General features: G+C 41.2%; 1 pseudogene; it reads right to left on the reverse strand.

Moving 5' to 3' along the window:
- Window positions 1–5,460: 5,460 nt before the first annotated feature.
- On the reverse strand, window positions 5,461–6,369 carry LOC136121998 (stAR-related lipid transfer protein 6-like; annotated as a pseudogene).
- Between the last annotated feature and the right edge of the window lie 12,306 nt (window positions 6,370–18,675).

Genomic DNA, 18,675 nt, shown 5'->3' on the forward strand with positions numbered 1-18,675 from the left:
CCCATTTCAGGAAAACATCTGTCAGGTTTGGTTTTATTCCTATGAAAAAGGCAATTTTTTTTTTTTTTTTTTTTTTTGGGTAATGGAAAAACCTACTAATCTAGGAAAGAACAATCTGGGCTTTGCAACTTACTAGCTATGTGACCTTGATAAAATTAAATAACCTCTCTGAGCTATGATTTCTTCATCTAAAAAATGGGGGAATTGTAAGAGATGACACCTGAGGGTCTCTGGCTCACCTATCTCTTTCCCTTGCACCTAGAAAAGTGCCTTGGGGACCTACTATATAGCACAGGGAACTCTGCTCAATGTTATTTGGCAGCTCGAATGGGAGGGGAGTCTGGGGGAGAATGGATACATGTATATGTATGGTTGAGTCACTTTGCTATGCACCTGAAACTATCACAACATTGTTAATCGGCTATACGCTAATATAAAATAAAAAGGTAAAAAAAAGAAAATGAAAAAGAAAAGTGCCTTGGACATAAAAGATGCTTGATAACTGTTCAAAGAATTCGGATATGTAATAATGAGAAACTATGATCTGTCTTTTGCATTTTCATAGAATATCAACTCCTAGCACATAAGTAGAGCTCGGTGCATGTTTATTAAAAAGGAAATGATTTCCTTTTATTAGTAATAAAGAGTTTCAGATAATGCAATTTGAATTGTGGGTAATCTACAGTTAATAATCTTTAAACCATATTATTTAAAATGAATAAATAGATATAAGAAAATCAATCATTGTGACTTGCCCTTTCCCAGTCTTCCCTGGAGAGCTCAGCTATGTGGTTTCTGATTCATTGCCTTCATAAAGGGATTTTTTCACACAGAGGAGCACCCCAAGTGAGCTTGAATCCTAAGATCTCAGGACATGGCTTTTGACATGGAAACTGGTGAGGAAGTGAGGTCTCTGGTCACTCAGTGCTTTCAGAGTCAATAACACGAATGTCAAATCATGAAGGAAGATCTCACACCAGCAATACAAGGAAGAGACAGTATTTATGATGAACTACTTTCCTCCAGGAGATGAGGGACTCCTTGGCATTGGTGAAAGCCATCTACTGTCCAGCCCAACCAGAAAAGCTTAGAGCCCTCCAGGTGGACAGAACATAGCCTAGAGGATTGTGAGTGGAATCACTGATTTGAAGGCTCTCTGGACACATGATTTTCTTTATAAATCTTGATTTGTTGATATGACATATGAAGGATCTGTTGATATCAGTCTGTTACACAAATATAGTTTCCCTAATGAGGACTTGTTTATTTGCAGATATAAATCAGGTAAAATCTATGAAGACCTCAGCACAAAACCATTAATCTTGATGAAAAAAGAATATACTGTGAACGCTCTGGAGCCTATCATCTTCTGTGAGATTTGGACATTTTTAGAACAAAATTTCTGTGTATCCAATTGCTGCTCTTCATTCAAGGTCCAGCTTTCTGGTCAACCCCCTCCATAAAGCCTGTTCTCATCCAGCTTTCTGGTCAACCCCCTCCATAAAGGTGTTCTCATGACCTGTTTCACCCAGCTGAAAGTGAGTTTTCTCCCTTCTTAGAATTTGGTTTCTCTCTTGAGGCCCTGAGAAATTCTTCCTTCCATTACAGTCACTTAGACTTGTGTTGCTTTTTTTTTCCTTCTTTGAGTCTTATTGAGATATAATTGACATATAATATTGTATTTGTTTAAGGTGTATGACATAATGACATGATATATGTATATATTGTGAAATGATTGCCATGATAAGTCTAGTTAACATCCATCACCTCCCATAGTTACAAATTTTTTTTCTTGTGATGAGAACTTTTAAGATCTCCTCTCTTAGCAACTTTCAATATGCAATACAGTATTATTAATTACAGCCACCATGCTGTACACAATCCCAGGATTCATTTATCTTTTAACTGGAAATTTTGACCACCTTCCCCCCTTTTGCCCACCCCCACCCCCAGCTTCTGGCAGCCAATCTATTCTCTGTATCTATGAGTTCAGTATTTTTAGATTCCACACTAAATGAGATTGGGCTGTGTTTTCATTCCTTCACTAGACCAAGGAGCAGGAACTGCTGTGACCATCATTGTCTCCTGAGCTGAGCTGATTGCCTGCCAAAGTGATGTTCGGTGTATAGTAAATAGTAAAAAAAAAAAAAAAAAAAAAAGAAGCATTAATCTAATATTTCAGAATTCAATATCACCTTCTCTTTTAAATAACTCTACTTGATTCAACTTTAGGAACTAATTTATACAGAAGCCCTCTGGCTTAGTAGATGGAGTTAGGTCTGGAAGTTGGGAGATGCTTTTTACTGCTCATTTACTAAGGACCCTTGGGGGAAAAGACGTTACTTATCATTTCTTTCCTGGAATAGTAGAACTGAAAGGATCCATAAAGGTCATTTAGTCTATTTCCTGGGACACACAGAGGAAGAGGGACTTGAGATTGGCACTATACATTAGTGGTCAAGTCAGAGCTGAGGCTGCTTCCTGACCCTAATCTATGTGATACAAGTCAAAGTGGTGTTGACCTTGGTTGGTGGATTGGCTGGGAAGAGGTAGGAAGAAATTCTCTTCGGTGATAGAAATATTCTCTATCTTGATCTAGACGGTCGTTGCTGGAAAGTATACACATGTAAAAATTCCCCAGTTCTACACCTAAGATTTACACATTTTACTAAGCATAACATTATACTTCAGAAAAAAGGAAAAAACTGAATGCAATATTTTAATGAAACTACCTAGTTCCTCATCCATTATTTTATTCTTTCTATTTCTTACATGTCTGCAATTTTTCTGATTACAAAGTAATACATAGTAAAAATTCCAACATATCAGAAATGTAAAAACTTAGATAATGAATATCTTTCAAAATGCCATTCTCTAGAGAAGAAATATTGTTAAAATTTTATTATTCCTAGGGTGTATTTTCATTTTAAAAAGCAGCTCCTCTGAGAGTACAGAAATACGAAGTGTTGCCCCCTGGTTCATAATCTCTAGGAAATAGTGGAGAAGGGGTGACAAGCTGCTATTGGAAGCCACACTGTCCCCTGGTTCTCAAGCTTCTTAAGCCCAGGTCTCCTTTTGGTTCTGGACAAGTCTTGGTTTTCTCCATCATTTGTTTTTGCCTAAACAAACTTCAGAGTTTGGGTCTTGTTTACCTTTTCGGTGACTCCTCTGTTCTACCTTCATTTTTGTGGCCATCTCTCCAACTGACATTAGAAAAGTATTACCACGTCACCAGTTCTTCCATTATTGAAGACTGTAAAACAGGTTCATGTTACTGCTCTGCTTCCAAGATCTGTTGCTAAACACTACAGAAGAGGGAACAAAAGGTGTAACGTAAGTAACCAACCAAGAACTGACAGTCTCAGGGAGCTGTGAACACAGGTCTCCCTTATAAGATACAGGTAGCAAGGTTTTAAATTTCTTCACCGTCCCATTCACATTAGCAGAGGGTAAGCAGTTGATTTTGTTTCCTTTTAAATCCCACACGTTGGATAGGGAGATAATGAGGATAGAAATTAGCTTGTCTGCTTGAACTTGGAACTTGCTAGCTTGTCCTTTCCTCTTCCTCTCCTGACCATTTCGATCCTGAATAAAAATTGGTGGGTCCAAGCAGGGTAGGTGTTAGAGCTTAGAGCATCTGGCTGTGCTAGAAAGCTATGGAAGTGCTCAAAGAATGATGTGGACACATCAGATGGACACAGAGCAACAAAATAAGCAATGATAGTAAAAGACTATAAGCCACATTATATACATGTTGACTATGAGTCAATAAATGAATAAACTGAAAGTGTGAGGAAGAAGAGGATATTTACATAATTTCAAGGTGCCTTGAAATGCCTGTTAATTACAAAGGGGAAAAGATCAGCTTTACAGTAGGTAAGTCTGGCAGACTCTAACTGAGTGATCAAAGTGCACATCAATAGTAATGGAACAAATTGAAGATCATACGCAATAAGAAGAACACAGCACCACTCCTGTGGTATCCCTGCCAGAGATGAAAAACCTAGATCTAGTTGTGAGGAAACATCAGGAAACATAAATCGAGGGATATTCTACCAAATAACTAAGCAGTAATCTTCAAAACTTCAAGGCCACGAAAGTGTTTCAAATAGAAATAATTAAAGAGACATGCATTGTGTGATTCCGAACTGTATCCTTTTGCTATAAAGGATAAAGGACATTATCGTAACAATTGGTGAAATTTGAATCGAGCCGGAGGAGGAAATGGTGGCAACTTACGAATGTGAATTTCCTGATTTTAATGGTTGTGCTGTGTTCATGGGGAAGAATTTTCTTGTGTTTTGGAAATATTGGTGGGGAGATTAAAAAAGTATGATGTCAGCAACATATTCTCAAATAGTTCAGAGGGGGAGAAGTTTTTGTATGATACTTGCAGCTCTTCCGTAAGTTTGAGATAATTTCAAAATTAAAAAAAAAAATCTAATTGGATGCCATGATTTAAACAGTTCCTAGAGATAACGTTCTACTTTAAGGCAAAATACACTACCTGCCTTTCCCTTGCTTCTGTTTCTCTAAGATTATCTGCTTGTGAATCACTATGCTGTATACCTAAAACTTACATAATATTGCAAATCGGCTATACCCCAGTTTAAAAAAAAAAAGAATATGTCTAACCAAAAAAAAAGATTGGGAGTTTGAGGTGCTTGTGTGAGTGGAGAAAAGGGGATTATGTGACATCTTGATATGGAGGAAGGCAGGAGAATCAGCAGGTCCACATGGTTTCCTTGTACCATCTGCTGCTTCCTCTGGTTTCTGGGGCGTTGTCTTTGTCACTGATTGCAGCTAATATCTACCATCAACCGGTATTTCTCTCTGGGCTTGGTTTCTCTCTGAGCTTGGTTAATCTAGTGACGCTCCCTGGCTGCCTCTACCTTATCTTAGCTCTTACTCACATTTTAGACCCTTCTGAGCCTCTATGCCCTCTCTCTGGCCCCCTGAAACAAGCAGTTCAGTCCAACTTTTACTGTGGAGTTTCCCCTTCCCTCGCTATATGGCCCTGGGGCAAGTCATCTGCCTCAAAAAATCAGCCATTCTTGAGATTTCCTTCTAGGACATAATGTAGGTCTACATCTATAGGAGCCCCTGGCCTCATGGGTTTCTTCAGATCATCTAAAAGTGCTTAGTATTTAAATAGAAATAATGTGGTATATTCTAAATGAGGATTTAGAGCTGCTTAGAGAAACTAAATATCATGGCCTTTCTCTATCTAATTGTGTTGCCAAATTTATTTATTTTTTTGAGATTAAAAACTGTATTTAATGCTTCTCTTGTACAACTATGAGCTCTTATTTTCACAAAGTACCTTCAGTAGTTTGTTCAAGAATACTGTTTAGAATAGTGTAATAGTATTTATGCATATTGACTTAGAAGTAAAAGGCAGTAACTGTCAAACATGATTTTCAATGGCCTCATTTCTTCTTTAGGAATGATGAATGCCCATTACGATGACATCCACGTCCTGGGAATTTTGTTTGCCTTTATTCCATCTTTTACATTGAGGATGAAGCTTACTAAATTGGAAGACATGGTTGCTTAAATTATTGACGGGGCCAATTTTCCTCTCATTTCTTTCTGGACAAACATCACTAGTTTAGAATACGCTGGGTTCTCTGGCAGAGGTGAACACATATAGCCACAAGCATGGTTACAACCACGAATATAATTTGAAGCTGGAGGATATGCTGGAAAATACACACTAGTAGAACTGATAATATCCATATTCCCTTTGTAGTGCTTCAAATACACTAAGTCGATAAAATCTCGGGGGGATATTGAGCCCATGGCAAAACTTTGAGTAATGGTATAACACATGAATGTGTCCGAATCAATTTTTTGTACCATGTTGTACACTTTTCAACGATTTGTCCCATGTAATTCTGTTTTCAGGTTTGTAGAGGAAATCAGATAGTTTAGATGTTTACTCCAGAATTATTCCTTCAACACGATATAGATTTCCATGGAAATTTTTAGAAGCCTTGCTGGAAACAGTTGTCTTTTTCTCAAAGGGGAATAAAAATCCACAAATAAGTTAGTGAAGTCTTAACCACTTTCCAGCCTGATGTTTCTTTTTCTTTTTTTGTTTTTTACCGTATGCGGGCCTCTCACTGTTGTGGCCTCTCCCTTTGTGGAGCACAGGCTCCGGACGCGCAGGCCCAGTGGCCATGGCTCACGGGCCCAGCCCCTCAGCAGCATATGGGATCTTCCCGGACCCGGGCACAAACCCGCGTCCCCTGCATCGGCAGGTGGTCTCTCAACCACTGCGCCACCAGGGAAGCCCCAGCCTGATGTTTCTTGATAGTAACCTAAAACTTCGTGAGCAGTTTGTTAGGCAAGTGCTTTATAGTCCATCTACATTTCCTAGTAGATCTAGTCCAGAATTTTAATAACTATTAGGACTCTTCTCCAAATCCTTGTGGTGATCTCCATACCTTTCAACATGGTGATGTAACATCGGATGAACTGGAACATATTCAAATGGAGTAATGGTCAAGGATATCTTCACCCACAGGGTCAACGGAAAATAAACACAAACCAAGATTGAGATGGCATCTTTTTCTGATAAGTTGAAACTGGATTCTTCGCACCTCATATCCTGTCCCAGTCTTGTATACAGGTTCACACATGTTGTTAAGTAGGTCTTTACATCTTTTTGTATAATCTCCCTCTTTCTGGGCTGCCTGACTGGGTCCCCAATCCGTACTGGATCACTGCCATTCTTCCCTGGGAACCAAGGTCCCCAAGGAGTTTGTTAAGTGCTATCCCTGACCAAACTCCCTCCTCCAATCCCGCGTCTGCTTTGAGGGTGAGGGCCCAGCTGGAAACCCAGGAAGGCCGGGCTCAGGGATTGGAAGGGGAAGGCGCTGAAGAGGAGGGAAAAAAGTGGTCGTGGGATCTGCCCCTCCGGCCGGGGTTGGTGTCTTATCCTGGGAGGGGGTGCTCTGAAAAAAGGGGAGGCGGAGCGTGTTGTAAGGACTGGGGCTGTAGGACTGGCTCTCAGCGACCGAAACAGCAGCCGCCAGTGCCCCAGGTCCCCATCCCTGACCCGTCCCCTCTCAAAGTCGGGAAACTGGCCGAAGGAACCTCAGCCTGTCATGCGCAGACCGGCCGGCCGCGCAGAGCCGTGACCAAGGTGGGGAGGGCGTGCGGGGTAGCTACGCGGAGTTAGCCCAGAACCTCCCCACCCCCCAGAAAAACCCGGAGGGAGAAACTACACTTCCCAGCAGGGAGAGCGACCTAACGGCCCGCCCCACCCCATGCCCCTACCCCCGCCCCTCGCGCCTTGCCCAGCTAGCCCCCAGCGCCCGAGCGCCACCCATCGCCAAATTTATTTTGACATGGTCGGTATGTGGAATTCAGCCCACCAGGGGATCTCTTCCCAGAGTCTGAAATGGGAACGGACAATGTTTGCTCAGCTCTCAGGCTTCACCAGAGCTTAACTAATACATCTCCTCTCTGCAGGCTGAAGCCCAGAGCTGAGAAGTCAGGACACATGGGTCTGCCCACTACCCCCAACTGTCTTTGTGCCCTGTGTACCTTCCTTTTTCCACCATCCTTCTGGCCCAGGGAGAGAAGACTTTCCTCCAGATCACTTCCTCCTACCTTTGCATTCCCGCCACAAGGCGAGCCATTCATGGTGGGCCAGTCTTTCATCCGTACAAGACACACTCCCAGTCTCAGTTGTTAGACCTTTGTCTTGGTATAGAGCTTAACTCCCTGCCTTAGGGCATTTAACTGCAGCTTGATCTAAGATATTTAAAGCAGCAAAGACACCAGGAGATCTAATTATCTTATATAATGTTTGTTATGACTCTGCTATTCCTTGGTGTAAAATTCTCTTTCCTAGGACTTAGGGAAACCAGTGATCCTGCAAAAGCCCAGAGCCCAGGTTGGCTGTGGTACAATGAACAAAATAGAGGACCTGTATTCTACTCCCTGTCCTGTCAATGAACCATCTATCTCCTGCAAGCTGGTTAACATCCCTGAGCTCTGGCTTTCCTACTGGTTAAATGGGAATGTTAAAGATAAAAATCTAAATTTACAAAATACTTTTTTAAAAAAAATCTCTTTATTGGAGTAGAATTGCTTTACAATGGTGTGTTAGTTTCTGCTTCATAACAAAGTGAATCAGCTATACATATACATATATCCCCCAAAATACTTTTCTTGATAGTCTCTTATTAAAAGGGGTAATTAACTTGAATAGACATATAAGTGATGTAGTATAATTCAGTAAAAAGAAAAGAGGTGGGTAATAAGAGGCTGGAGTCTAGTCCCCTCACTGTCATTAAGGAACTTCGGTACTTTAGACAATCACTTTCTGGGCCTTAGTTTCAACATGTGTCAAATGAAAATAATAATATCCATCTGTGTCTATAAGTATAGAAAAGCACTAAGAGATTTAAATGAAATAAATTTTTAAATGATTTACGTGTTGCTATATAAATAGAACCGTATTAAATTTACCAGATTTTCTATAAAATCATTCTTAGAATCTATGCAGGGGAACATTTTATCTGTTGAAGACAATTGAAAATAGGTCCATATAATACAGATTAAAGCCCTGGAGATAAACTCAGTCCTTTAATGAAGTCTGCTGCAGAGCAAAGAGTGTAAGAGCTCTACCCCAATTGACTATTTAATGCCTGATTAAATACAGGATGGCCTGTGAAAGTAACAAGCAAACTATTCAGGCAGTGGGATACATTTTGAGAGAGGGGGCAGTGGAAATAATCCCTATAGAGAATTTTAAAAATACTAAAACCAACAAAAAGTCAACCTACTTTTTTATTACTACCATGTGCTAGTGATTGTAAACCATATCAGTGATCATATACCACCCCTTTCAGGATGGACCACAGCTCTGCCCAGTCCCCCCACCCTGCCCTTGTTATAGCACTGTGTTCAGGAGTAGAGGTGGAACTTCATTCCTGCAAGGACAATCTACAGGCTATCGGACACATCACCTCTTTATACACACACACACACACACACACACACACACACACACACACACACACACCCTCATTTGGCAGTACCTGTTTGACCTTCCTGACCCAAGATCTAGAGGATCTTATAAGATTTGCAACAGAAGCTTGTCTACAAAAGTTGGAGCTCTGCCATGCTTACCGGCAGCCGAATTGGAAAGATCAGATCTGGGGAGGCCAATGTCTCCTGGAATGTGAAGAGCTGGCTTTGACTGAAGATGAAATTTTATGAAACTCTTCTGTGGCGGACCATCTTTATCAACTACTTGCTCTTGCTTTGTATTTTAGTTTTGAACTATTTTCTCTCATTGCTTCTCACTGAGAAACTATTCTTTTTGACTTCCCATAGTTAGCCAGCTAATGAATCATTTATAACTTGCCATTAACAGCCAAGTTCTAATATGTCTAGATATGATTTCTATGTGTTTTTCAGACACAGCTTATAGGATTTTTTTAAACTGCTCTTGGGGTTCTTTTAAACCCTCAAAATCTGCAAAATTCAAGTACAGAATCTCAATATAAGACTGAAAACTTTCCTATAGAAAGTATTGATAATTAATAACTAGATGATTTAAAAAGTCTTTGCTGAAAGGAATAATATGTGCTTGCAAGCATAATGGGAGTTTTCAGTTTATTTCCATTTGTTCACTTATTATGTCTATCTTCCTTGGAGTCTATAAACCTAAATAGAAGAGCTGTTTTAAGCATTTGTTTGCTAATTTCAACCCCTCAGTCATCTCTGGGTCTGTTCCTATTGACTACTACTCACTTCCCCCCTGTTATGGGCCACATCTTTTTGGCTTTTTTAAGATAACTACCTAGTAATTTTTAAATTATATGCTAGACATTGGAAATGCTGCATTTTTAAGAGTCTGGTTGTTTTTCTTCCAGGAAGGAGTGCTGAATTTTTTACGGCAGGAATAATTGACTGCCAGATCAGCGGGATACCTTGGAGGCTTGTTTTTAAGCTTTGTTAGATGGGGTCTAGCGCAGCCCTTAGTGGAGAGCCCGGTCCCACTGGCTCCCAGGGGAAAGCCCGCAGGGTTGAACAAAGTCTCTTCACTCGGGATGGTCGTGCTCTGCGGGAAGTCCAAAACCTCCTGTGACATCACAGAATCCCCATAGCTGTGTTCTGCCAGTCTCACTGAGCTACGCTCTGTGTAAGAATTGTATTTGGACGAAGATAAGAGGACCAATAGGTGGATTTCTCGAGCTCCTTCTCTGTGTGACTCCCTGCTCCTGGTACCCTAGCCCACAAGTCCCAGCTGCATCAGCATCTCTACTCTGATCTCTGCTCTTCAGTCAGCTCAGTGAAACTGCTTGGGCTTCCCCTCCCGCTCCCAGACAGTGCCCCAGGCTAAAGGCCATCCATCCATCAAGGGCTCACTTAATGACTTTTTCCTCTCTTAGGAGTCAGATTCTTGAGCTGCCTGTTATCCAATGTCTGGAAACAGTTACTTCATGTTTTATGCCTGCTTTTGTGTTTGTTTAAAGCACAAGTCTAGACCTGCCAGTACCACAAGCGAAGACTAGTTTGCTTGCCCTTACTTCTCGGTTTTCAATGTAGTCATAACTTTTTAAATTCTTCTTATTGATCTTTTAAAAAGTATTATCTGTGGCATGATTTTCCAAAGTGTGTTCCATGAAAAATTTAAAAGACTCTGTATTAAAATAGCTTGGAAAATGCATTTATCTTGACGGCAGGACACCTCAGAGCCGTAAAAAGCTAATATGGATTGTAAATTTTCAAGGGACTATATTATTTGCATTTTTCAAATTCATTTGACCACAGTATCCATTTTTAACAGATTGTCTTATGGGAGTACTAGACAATGGACTACTTTTAGGGTATTGCTGCTCTGTGGCTTCTGTTTATTAATTTTATTAAAAATTTATACACCTAATTAAAAGGCAAGTATGGTTATAACTATCTTCTAAATTAATTTTTAGGTGGAAAATAAGCTTAGCTTCTTCTTCCTCTCTCTAATCCGCTTCCAGCCAAAATTATTTCAGGAAGTCCTCAAGAAATCTATGGAGATACATGTGTACATATACGTAGATTCCCAACGGTTACGTTTGCAGTTGGGCCCTTTCAATATTTTATGTATCATGAAAAAAGGAGAGTTTTAAAGGGAGAAGTATAATTTTACATGATGAAAACATGGGTTTCATTTTGACATTTTTTTTTCTAAAAGAAAAAGGCAGGTTTTTTTAGATACATTATGTCAGTATCTCTCATTTGGTGAAGTTATTGTCTTATTGTGCTGTTTGATAAACGAGGTATCACTAAAGATGTGAGAATGACGAGCCTTCAGGTGCAGCAACAGCAGCTGTTGGATCTCGTCATCATTAATAATTAAATAATTTTAAGTATTTCTTACAGCTCACACAAAGATCTGGGCACAGCTGGTCTGGTTGGGGAGCAATTCTAGGAATTACTACCGCAAGTCTAGGAATTATATGGAAACAGCAGAGGTAACAGACACGAGCACGATTGACTGAGGGAGATTCAAGGCCCAGGGTGCAATCTCATTCTTCCATTAACGTCTGCCAAGCAGCGTTCCTCTCTGGACCTCAGTTTCCCCAACAGGACAATGAGTTCCTTGGACTAGGGGATTTCAGAGTTTCTTTCTAGCTCTTACATTCTCCGGATCTTGTTGAATAGTACTATATTAACTAAAAAGTGGTAAGAATGTCACGTCTAGAAAGCATTCCCTCGATGCCTGGAGTAGGAGAGATGTGTTCTGAAAAACACTGGAAAACATGTCGAGCTGTTGAGCAATTTGTGGGTTCATTTTAGCTTTACGCCCGTAAACAGAAAAATTCTTACCCTTCATGTTTGTCCTTCATGACTTAAATAATTCCCCGAATCACAATCAATTTGTCATCCGTCAAAACCTCACATTTCGGTCCTTGTCAAGTGACAGAGGTGATCGCTTTTCTCCTAGAAGTTTATTCCACGTTCCTTCCTACAGATAGCAGAAGATTATAAAGCAGGAAGGAGACGTTCTCCTCAAAGATACAATAAAATTTTGCAGAGAACCAGAACAAAAGGTTTTTAAATCCCTAAATGAAGCCAGGAGGAAAAAAATAAGTTATTCTGGTTTTAGTTGCTAACAAAGACAGAGAAAGAAAAAATCAGTTGCTATGTTACCTCTCCATTAGCCAAGCTAAGCACAAAGTGAAAAAGGATTTCCTGGTACAGCTCTATATTATCTTCAACTGCATTATTGGTTTAGATTATAGCAGAAAAGAAAAATCAAAGATCAAGGCTTTGTTTTCCCTGGAGCCTCAGATGCATCCGATAGTATATCTATCTGTAGGAGTATTATATATGGACACCATAGTATGCTCTGTGTTCTTGTCCTGTCCAAGGACCTGGTGAACCTGCGGAGTTGCAAGGTGTGGTTCCTGGGGCTTCACTACCCGAGGCAATGTCATTTCCCCAGAGTGGTGGAGCGCCTTACCTGAGGGTGGTGCAGACAGGAGACAGGGCTCATGGGTGGAAATGCAGCAGGAGGCTAGCCCTGAGAGTCAAGGCAAGTCCATGACGGGAAAAGGAGACTTGAAGTCTAACTCAAGGAAAATGAGCAACAGAGTGCTGTCCCCTCGCTAGCCCATTGGTTCAGCTTTCTTGTTTTGGAGTCCCATAGGGCATAGTGGCTAAGCAGACTGTGGCAGAGACAGCCGCTTACTAACGATGCGGACTGGGGCGGGTTGCTTAACTCCTCTGCACTTCTGTTTCCTCCTCTGTAAGATGAGGATAATAAATATAATAAAAATAAAAGAGGTGAGGATAATAACTTTAAACTTAAGATGGTGAGGAGTATTAAAAGAATGAATGCAAGTAAACTGATTAGTACCTGGCTTATCAAAGTTAAACGTTAGAACTACTACAATCACATCCTACTGTCCTCTAGCTTTGACTGCTTCTAGCTATTCTTAGTGGCTTCTAGAATATAAGCTCCAAGGGGGCACAGATCGCATCCTTCAGGTTCAGGATTGCAACTTCAGCCTAGTAGAGTACCTGGCATATGGTAGGTACTTCAGGAATAACTGCTGAATAAATAAATGAATTAATAAATGAACGAATTTCTAATCAGCACTCTTGGACAGCTTGCCTCCATCTCTCTGAGGGAGGGTCAGGCAGCCACCAAACACTAGTGCATTCCAAGGTGAAGGGCTCTGACCTTGCCTGGTTTGGCCAGGGACTCTGACACATGCCTGATCATTCATATTATATGGCTCTAGTGACGTAGGCAAATGTACTTGCTTTTTATGATGGTTTCCAGCAGTTTGGTCCAAGTCTCTTTTTGTATGTGTGTGGGAGTGTACCATGTATCTCTCTTTGGTATTTTCACATAACCATTTTAAAATTCATGGTGCTGGGCCAATTGAGTAGTAATATCACTTTGTCCTTTCTCCCATATATTTCCCCAAAGGGAGCAATTACAGCAGGCATTTCACTTCATCTGCTCTTCTACAGTAGAGAGTATCTGTACACAGACAACTCGTTATCCTGACACAAATTTTCCACACTGAGACTCAGCCACTTGAAACCTGCTTTAAAGCACTGTCCATGGGATGACTACCACATTTTAATATGTCTCTTGTGGGATCTCATTTCACAGGCAAGGAAAAGAGAGAAAAGATGGGTGAATAGAAGAAGGCATGTCAGTGGTGATACAAACAGCAGGCTCAGGAGCTGACGACTGTATTGGTGGAGGATAACGCAGAGGGTCAGAGAGGAGTTAGAGGGATGAAGGAGGTGGGCAGGAAAGCAGCTAGTCACCAGCAGCCTCCCACAGTGAGCTGTTCATACTTCTTATTATAGCATACACCACCTTTTATGCTATTTTTCTTTTTCTAAAAGTTGTTCCCTACCACTACATTGTAGACTTGAAGATGTAGACCCTGTCTTACTCCAAGAGTCTAACATAGCTTCCGGCATATAGTAAATCTTAAAAATTTTGAATGGGTGAGTGAATTAGTGGATAGAAGGATGGATGGATATCCAGAATATAAGGGAGAAGGGAGAAAAGTGGAGGTTATTTAATAGGAGCTCTCCAAGTATTTAGTACCCAGAGTCGTTCCCAAAGTTGACCACAGGTGCAGAGCCTCCCTGGGTTCGGACTGAGGGAGCCTCTCCCCTGAGAAGGAGAGAGTGGAGGGAGGCATAATTTTCAGTCAGTAGGTTGAGTTCAGTATGATAAAGTCCAAATATATCACCACCTGGGAACCAGAATCAACATCTAGATTTGGAATTGGAGGCAGTAGCTTGAAAAAAAGTGGACAATAGTTCAGGATCCTTACTGGAAAAAGATATTGTTATCTAATTAGGTTTGATGTGTCTTCTTAGGAGGGCTTATGAGCAGACTGGCCAGTTCAAGTGTATCAACCAACATTGCCCTGCCAACCCATTGGTAATTAAAACCATAAGCTTTGGACTTGAAGCAATGAGGATGAAGCTTGAATACTACCTCCACAGAGCTCTTTCTTACAGAAAAGCTAGGGCACTGGAGAATGATTTGATTGTATTTGAAAGGTGGAGGGGATGGAGACTTCAGTGTAGCTTCAAGGTTCAATAGGAGTATGGTTAGGCCTCAGAGTGTGACTCTTCTTGGACGAGGAGAAGCACACAGTGGTTGGTTTTGCTCTTATACTTGGGGTACCAGATACTACTAAGCTGCCAGCCTGAAAAAATGAAGATCTGAGGCAAGAGCTAGCACATTGCAGGAGAAGGCCATTCGACCTATGATAGGAATGCTGAGGGTTTTAAATTCCAGAATCTGAGATGGTGTTCCGGGAATACAATTTCTACTGAAGGAAAAATACCAAGAGTACCTTATTTGGGGATGTTTTAAGGGTACACAGGGTTTGTTCTAATCATATATGCTGAGACACATAGACATGGAAGGGAGTGTGATGGAGGAGGAAGTTTGGTATATTCACAGGTCCCCAGAAACAGGAGACACAGCATGCCACTCTGTGGGACCACATGGAGAAGCACCAGGGTCAATCAGAGGCAGAAGGAGAGAGGGAAAACATGGGGAAGAGCCTTTATTGTGTTTTTTTTTGTGGGATGGAATGGGTGAATCAGGGTAAGCAGGCTTAGAATGGCTATTTTGAATAACTTCAGCAGGCTCCAGGGTTTAAGGGCTGTCTCCAGTTATCTGCTACTTGGCTATGATAGTTAGGTTTATGTACCAACTCGGCTGAGCCATAGTACCCAGATATTTGGTCAAACATTATTCCAATGTTTCTGTGACAGTGTTTTTTTGGATGAGATTAACATTTACATCAGTGGACTTTGAGTAAAGCAGATTGCCCTCCATAATGTGTGTGGGCCTCATCGAATCAGTTGAAGACCTGACTAGAGCAAAGACTGGTCTCCACTGAGCAAGAAGTAATTCTGCTAGAAGTCTGTCTTTGTACTCAAACTGCAACTCTTCCCTGAGTTTCCAGCCTGCCAGCCTGCCCTGCAGATTTTAAGAGCCAATTCCTTAAAATAAACTCTCTCTCTCTCTCCATACATAAACACACACACACACACACACACACACACACACACACACACGCACACACACCATTGGTTCTGTTTCTGTAAAACCCTGACTAATTCACTGGACCTGGGATGATCAGGTCAGATGGATAGCAGCCAGGAGTGTGAGTGTCCATAAAGGTGGTGGTTGGAGATGTGGATTGGTTGGTTTGTGTTCAAAAGGCACCCTCCCAGGAGAGCTGTTTACTACCTCTAGGAATTGGCTAAGCCTGGGAGCAGCAATCCCTTCAGTGTCAGCAAGGCCTCAAATGTCAAAGCATCAAAATCAAGAAAATAGATACTTGGTTAATACAAGTGAGAAAGGGGAAAGCTATGGGAAACTGATGGAATAGATTGGGGGTCATTCATATCTCCAAACAAAAATGTTTCAGTAGCTGTGACCGAGAAGCTTCTATGATGTGCAGAGACCAGCGAGTCCCCTGCTCTCAATGCTCTTATATTAGAATTGAATGAATGCCTGGAGAGAAGCAGTGGGAATTTTCAAATCTACAAGCCTACTAAAAGGCTGGCAAAATAATAACATGTTTGACAGAGCTGAGACTGGTAACTGAAGTAAAGAGAAGCTTGGCCAGGGGAATCTAAACTCTTGGGAACTCAGACCTCAGACCATTTAGAACAGGTGGAGGCCAGGGCAACCATGAGTGACTCCCTCAGCACCAAGTTCATCCAGACTGAGACCCACTTCTAAATGAGCCAGAGGAACTAGGCGCGGAAGAGATAGTTACAGTAATGCTACCTGTGGTGTTGCCAGGTTGTAACCCGAGGAGGAGTGAACCAGGTGGGTGGAGAGGCTGCACTAGCAATAAGAAAAGTGAGCACTTTTAAAAGGCACTGCCTTTTCGCTAATTTATCTACAGGCCCTATAATCTGCCTTTCAGATCGCTTGGCCTAATCTCTTGTAGTAGAGGTGGCTAGCTCTTTACCAAATTAATTTCCTCTGTCAATTAATTTTTGTGGGCAGCGTTTGACCACATTTTCCAGACTCTTTTACAGGTAGGTGTGGCCATATGACTCAATCAGTGGAATGTGAGCACAAGTGATGGCTATCGTTTCTAAGCTAAGGCTTTTAAGAAATAGGAATGCCTCCTCCGTGCTCTTTCCCCTTTACGGCTAACTGGGGTGGCAACCCACAGGGTGATCTTAGAAATCACAAGCTGAGGATGGCAGATGCACTGTCAGCGTGGGTCCCCAAATGACTGCAGGGAGGAGAGCTGAACTGCAGACCAGGAACATCTACGTTGGACTATTATGTGGGCAAGAAACATACTTTTGGAGCCATTGTTTACATTACATCTGTTTATTATCATGACCCTAACTAATGTAAGAATAAATGAAATTTTTTTTCTCTATTTATAAAGGACAAAGAGACCATTTCCCCCTTATCCCATTTCTTAGTATTTTTTTGGAGATGTAATGAATCTGAGGTTTTGATCTAACCTCTGGAATAAATGTAAATCTCCCTAGGAATTAAGCCCTGGCTACAGTTTTTACAATGTTGAGGTATCTCCAAGGCCATAAGCCAAATAACCTTTGGAATTAGCTCAGGGGCCTCTCATGATATGAACAAAGACTGTCACAAGCTTCGTCCCCTTTGTCTCTCAAGAAGATGAAAAAGTTTTAATTGCTTTTTCCACCATTTTACTGTATAAATTTGAGTGAAACTCTGCTCAGACTTTGTAGTCACTTTTCTACCTTATGTGCATGGAAATCTGTTAACGTTCACTCAATAATAAATTGTGTTCCTCTCTCGCTGTCTCCTACATTGGTATAGAAGGCTCTTTTTTGTTGGCAGGATTGGATTATTTCTCCAACACCAACCAGAAATTGATTCAGGATGTGGGACCTTGCTATAACAAAACCCTAAAATATTTAAATTTGGCTTAGTGATCAAGCATCTGCTCAGGGCGAAGCAGATATATCGTGTTACACAGTGGCAAAATATTAGGTAATATTGTCACCTTTAGTAACGTGGAAGTCAGAGCAAGTGTCTTCTAAATCTGTAGTTCTAGGGGGATAGATTAGGAAAAACAAGAATGTTTGCATGTGCATTGCGTGTGTTAGTGCATTTAACAAGGTATTATAAAGAAGAAATAAGCCTGTACAGGGATTGGCTGGTTTGAAAGTAGAAATAAAAGGTGATAAGGATCTAAAAATTTAGGTCTGAAAAGCCCACTGCCTCTGGATTCCAAACTGGAAGAAATACAAGGGCTTTGAGCAGAGAAGGTCTATAAGAACTTACGAGTTTAATGAAGAAACTCAGTTCTGTAGCACAGATCAGATTAAGAATGCTTCCTTCCTGCCAAAGCCTATTGTTTTAGATCAGCTTAAGGGACTATTAGGTTGAGAGAATTCAACATAGGTGTGAAGAAATAAAGAAATACAGCCAGCTGGAGCACTAAGCCCAGGAAAGAACTTTGGGTATGGTCACTGGTCATTGGCACATGGGATTGACAGGCAACACACAGATCAGAAGCCTAGTGCTTTTGAGGAAAACACTTTGCTTAAAACAAACAAACAAACAAACAAAACTATAAGCTTGGTCTTAAAAACTCTTGACTGTAAAAATCTTTGAGCCTCCAACTTCCCAGAAGGTAGAGCTAGGAGCCATAGAAAACAATAGACTGGGGAGTTCATCCCAGAAACCAGGTCCAAGGTTTATTAAGAATTTTCTCCACTATAGAATAAGATTCTTCACAAGACCCATTTCTCAGTATCCCATCCTTGCCATGACCCACTGCCTCCTGAGTTGGCCTTACTTCCTTATCCTGAAAAGGAGCTTTCATTTGGATGCCCTCTCCAGGACTGTCCCTGTATGGTGGGCCAGGGGGTCTGGTGGCAGGAACTTGTCTTTTCTATATTCCCAACCTCAAGGTGCCATAAACAGAAGAGGTGGAAAGAACCACATATCTCCAATAGATTCTGGCCTTAGAGAGGATAAGATGGGACTTTGGACTGTCTCACTTTGGGAGGAAGGCAAGTGAAACTTTGGGGAACAGATGGATAAAGAAGATACTAGGACGTTATGCTCTATATTGACTTATTCAATTCTCCTTTTTCTCTTCTTCAAGTCTTCAGCAAACATCTTGAATATTTTTCAGCACTTTCAGA

Source organism: Phocoena phocoena, chromosome 4, assembly GCF_963924675.1.
Source record: "Phocoena phocoena chromosome 4, mPhoPho1.1, whole genome shotgun sequence".
NCBI classification, from domain to species: Eukaryota; Metazoa; Chordata; class Mammalia; order Artiodactyla; family Phocoenidae; genus Phocoena; species Phocoena phocoena.